Below are 5,692 nucleotides of genomic sequence, written 5' to 3' on the forward strand. Positions count from 1 at the left end.
CTTAGCCCTTTCCCTCTCTCGATGGCGAGGAGGAGAAGTGCAGGCTACAAAAGAAGAAGGTACCCACACCCACCCTTCTTACCCACCCACTCACACATTCACCCCAACCCCCTTGCTGCCCCCCCTTCCCCATTCAGAGCAAGTGCAGTAGTCTCCACAGCAGCAACAAAGACGACTAATTACTGTAAAACATCTCAGATTACTTTTCAACTCACTTCCAGCCATTGCAAACTCCGTCCCATAAACAAAGAGGCAGGAAGAAAACACACACACACACAAGTAGAGAGAAATGTGAAGATAAAACAGAGTCTTTTCTCTGCGTTTGGCATGGGAAGGCAAAGGAAGGACCCCTATGGGGAAATTCTATCATTCACTATTTCAGTATGTCACAATATTTGCCTTAGAAATGCAGACCACCAAGCATACTGCATGCAATCTCCATTACACTAACATTACACATTTTCTGGGGTTTCAACTTAACATTTGTATTTTTTCAGGTGAATATGATTTGATTTAACATATGAGCAAAGGGACGAACACAAGTTGTATACAGGTGCAACCAACTGAAGCATGCTAGCAGGTGACTCTCACAGTGTTTATGCCCTGAATCCTACCCTCTTTATTCTGTTCTTTCTTGTCTTTGTCCAGCCAGCCAAATGATCAAGCAATCGACTGATCCGCCGAATGCGTGCATGCATGTACAGCACACACCCACACACTCTCTCTCACATTGTCTGGCATATAAACACACACATGCTTGCACATACCGGCGTCCTTCCAAAATCTGCAAGGTCACATAGCATTCTGAGTTTTTAGGATTTGTTGTTTTGGAAAAGGAGCCTTACTATTGATGTACTTGTTGCTTTACTTTTTATAAATAAGATGCATTTTTGCCTGCGTTTCATCTCTTTGCCATTGCTTCCAGGGATGCTAATATCTACTGTGAGTGGGAGGAATGTGTTTCGCTGCTTACATTCCATTGCGTATACGTACATATATCCCCTCATAAAATATCATAAAATCAATAGCACTCGCTCATGTAGAATGCCTTCTGTGTTACATGTGAGTGGGATGTCTTTGAATCTGTCAATGCAAACTGAGTTAACTGTGCATGAGATGTGTGCAGAGACCTGATATATATATGTGGGCCCTGGGATCATGATGTTACTACATTAACAGAGGCTAGAGTCCAGGATATCCTGCAAAAGGTTCTAATGTTCTAATGTTAGTGTTAAATTTGCTAAAAGGGTGCATTTAATTTCTAGAGCCATGTCAAATGCCTGAAGAGCTTCTAGAGCTTCATGTGAGGCTGTTCTTAGACACAGTGATGATATAAGCTAAATCCTTACATGTAGATTCAGACATGAAGAACAGCTGATGGGAATGTCATGAGTACTGAGATCAAAAAACATCAACTTTTCATACCAATTATTTAAATTGGTTGTTCAGGTTTTTCATTCTACAGCAGCTGTTCCTACATTTTTCCATGTCAAGGATGAAAAACATCTAAAAAAGCATATGTAAAATGATTTATTTAAAATGATTGTCACAAATGTTATTTGTTGATTTATTTTTGTCTTGTTTTCTCCTTCTCTTACCTCCAACTTTTTGTGAACTACCTAGCGCCCTCTAGCGACCCCCTCGGGGGGCTGGTAGCCCCACTTGCAAAAACACCTACTCTAGACTAGTGATGTGAAAAGCAGTTCTTTTCAGTGTACTGAATCAGTAGAATCAGTTCAGTAAAGTGATTCGTTCAAAAGAGTCGTTCACTGAATCGTTCAGTACTTCTCTGCAGCTCTGTCTGTGAATCAGAATTTAATAAGCTGAAACACGGCCGAACGCTTAGTTCTGCTCGCGATCGTACTGAGAACAGCCGGTGGTGAATAATAAACCAATGAGCTGAGAATTTAGTTGGATAAAGCTACAGTTTGCAAACTGAAAGCTGCTGAAACAATCACATTTATTTTCCCCGACCGTTCTGTTCAGTTCGTTCACTGAACGAGAGATCCGCTCTTCCTCTCAGTTCGTTCACTGAACGAACTGAGAGGAAGAGGAAGCTCACACATGAGAACGAGAGCACACACACACACACACACACACACACACACACACACACACACACACACACACTGTACTGACTGAGGAGAGGAGGGAGGGCGGGCTTCGAGTGACTCTTATGGTCTAGAGAGAGAGACACGAGACGGGAGAGAGGAGAGCGCAACTGAAGTTGAGAAATGAACGACTCTTTTCAGTAAGTTCACCCAGATGATTCGTTCATTTTGAACGAATCGTTCACGAACTACACATCACTACTCTAGACCACATGGTGGAACAACACTACAGTAGCGATCATTGTTAAAAATCACATAGGGTGGTAAAAGGGAATTTGACTTTTTCCTTGGTGTGTGAAGGTGGATATATGAGAAGCTGTGAAAGTTATGTTTTTTATAAACATATCTTTGTGCCTGGAACACACCCTTACAATCTGTGGGATATGAGTTCACGAGGGTTTAACATGTTTTGTTGGAGCATCACTTTGTAGCTTTTTGATCTTAGGTACAAAAAGTAACCAAGTCTTGTAAAACAGTCCCTCACGTGATTGTCCACTCAGCTACTCATTCAGTAACATTGTAACCTCAATGACTTAGCACTAAAGCTGCTGATGGGTGGTTACAAATGGGCAGTTCATTCTTCCTTTTCCACTACGTTGCTGCCACATTCAAACTCCCAACCCTCCACTAGCTGTAATTTATGGAAATGGTGATAAAAAAAACAAAGGCGTAGGAGAAAAAAAAAAGTGAAAATGCCTGTCACTGTGGCCTATAAGGAAGCAAGAGAGAGAGAGAGAGAATTGAATAGGACGACCCCTGCAGGGTCAAGTTATTTAACCCCTGAGTTCTCCAGTGCTGATGCAAGAGTTCTCTGTCTCAGAAGATATCTCGCATCTCAATATTTTAGACATGCACAGGGGTAAATAAAAAGGGAATCACACATTCTGGACTTTAAGACACCGCTCAGACAGTTTAGCTGTAAAAGATTCACATAAACACAGAAAGTTTGTTTCTTTGGGTCACTTAGAGAGCTCATGTCTTTAGCTGTTTAATGAGCAAGTTAGGCTCACATTCCCCTTCCCCCCTTTCTTTATGTGAATGGAGTTGGCAGTGATGAGGCACCACTTTGCCAGGAAGACATTGTTGTAAAAAACCATGACACCTGATCCCAGCTTTCAGCATCCTCCAGCCCCCTCTGTACTAATGAAACGATTTTGCCAAAACATCTCTCCTCTCCATTTCACAGTACAGCAGCACACAGAGCCTGCACACAGTTCTTTAAAACACGGGAGCTGATGTGTCTGAAGAGCTGCTGGCACGCTGTGCCGTGCCGTGATGCAATAAGCTGCAACTGGCGTCAAGAAAGAAAGCTAATTTTTCACCCAGTAGCCTTCAAAATTCAAGGGATAATAGAGTGGCGAGGTCGGGAGATAGAATAAAATGAGTCTCTAAATTAATGTGATTCAGAATTAGAGTCCAATAGGAGCCGGAATTTGATCACAGATCCCATGTGCCAGAGGACCAGAGGAAAAAAGATTAATTTTACGGGCTTGTTTCCCCCTCCTCTTCGATCTCAACCTCTCTACTGCCTTCAAATTAAATAAGACCTCAATGGCTCCTCTACAGAGCATGGTAATTAGTCCTCTTCATGAGACATGAAAAAAAGAGGGGGTCCCTTTAAAGGGTCAAACCAGAAGCACCATTCAGCATGCACACTGTCATTTATCACCAAAAGGGGTTGCTCCCATGAAAAGTGGATGAAAGGCTGATGGGAGTCCCTACTGGGTTGCTCAGGCCCCGCTGAGCGGCCCGGACGCTGGAAAATGTAAACGGCAAAAAGGAGAAGAGGATTTAGGCACTCCGGGATGGAGGAGTTCAACTCATCTCGGCTACGCGTTTGATTCAACTTCTCCCAGGAAGTTAGGATTTACAGCCATATAGGTCCACATTTTCCACAAGTACAGAAAGGCAATAAAGAGGCCCCACATTACCATTAACCCTGATAAAGTGTGTGAATCAAGATATTCTTCTATGGGATGTATTTTTAAAAGAGCTATAAGTTTGAAATCAATTAGACACGCCAAGTGGGTCAAACAAACTGGATGTGACATCAAATCCCAACTTGAGTTGATAAAACAAAAGTTTTACCATTGAGGCATTTCTCACTATTCATTTATCTTGTAGGTGAATCACAGCAAGAAAATTAGAAGCTGTCCTCCTTCCTCTCCTTTGCTAAAGGTTGTGACAGCGTCAGAGAGCAGGGATGCTGTTTGCTGGCTGTCAGAAACAGAGAGCAGAGGATAATAGGCTGTGATCTCTCACCCCGCTTCCTGGCTCTGTTTGTAAGTTGTGTGTACACGGCTTATTTGGGATGCAGCATCTGCCACAGGCCCAGGGAAACTAGAGACCTTTAAGACACAGACAGCCTTTATCCAGAAGAGCCTCATTGGCGTGGGGGGGGGGGGGGGGGGGCAGACAGAACTTTTGACCCTAACCTGACTGTCAAAGTGAAGAGATGTCATTTTGACTTGTCAGTGGCATGATGCACAGACTATGTGCACAAAGAAACAACAACACTATCAGAGTAAAAACTCAAGCTTTCCCAGAGACATCATGTGTGAGCTATAAATTCTACAAGGTTCATTTGTAGCTATTTGGAAGTTTGGAAGTTTTTCATTGCATCAAACATTCTTCCTTAAGCTAATGTTTCCAGAAAGACATTCTTAACGTGATCCAAAGTTGAACATTTGAATGTCTTAGATTTCATGGTATCTGGAAAACTCCATTTGCTGAAGAATATCACAAGATACCATCAAAACCCAGAGAAGCTACTTCGGGGAGCTTGTGGAATTGTTGCTTTATCAATACCCTCTTCATAATCAGGCTTTCCTGGTTGAAAAATTTACCCATTGAAGGGTATTTGCATTGGAAGTTGTTATTGTTAATGCTTGACAGCCTCCAATTTCAGGCTCCTGTGTATCCCAGTGTTCATGGGAAAGTGTGTTCATGGGAAAAACAGCTTAAGATGTGTCAATGCATGCCTGGTGTTAAGGAGCAGGTGTATGTCTCTCTCCTGTGTATTGTAGGAGGGTCTGTAGGTCTGTGTGTGTGTGTGGGGTGGGGGGCTGCTGAGGGATGTCCTCATTCAGACTCCTAACTAACGAGTCCCTCAGGCCCAGACTGCAACCAGCAGTGCAGCAGGCTAACAGCATTACCATGACAAAGGTCTGCGGTCGGATGCAGTATGAAAAAGGCATGGCAGGGATAAAAGACACCCCCTTATTTCACACATTCTCATTCGGGGTCCGAAAAAAAAAACTCAACAAAGTTTTCAAGCTTTTGTGACACGAGACATGCCTGTGCATCACACTCGTCAGTCCTCAGGGAGACGCAAACAAAACGTAACATGTGAAAAAGAATAGTCAATTTAATGACTTAATGTTTTCTTAAACCCTCTTCCAGAGGAGGCAATGAGTAAGTTTCTCCAAAGGTCACACAGGTTCAAACACAGATCGTATTTTGTCCCTTGGCTCTTTCAAGCCACACAATCAATTAATGGCTCAAACATCCAGTCAGGACAATGGGACACATTCACTTGAATGGACCATATAACTAAATCAACCGAAACCAATTTTTACTAT

This window comes from Labrus mixtus, chromosome 11, assembly GCF_963584025.1.
Source record: "Labrus mixtus chromosome 11, fLabMix1.1, whole genome shotgun sequence".
Lineage (NCBI taxonomy): Eukaryota > Metazoa > Chordata > Actinopteri > Labriformes > Labridae > Labrus > Labrus mixtus.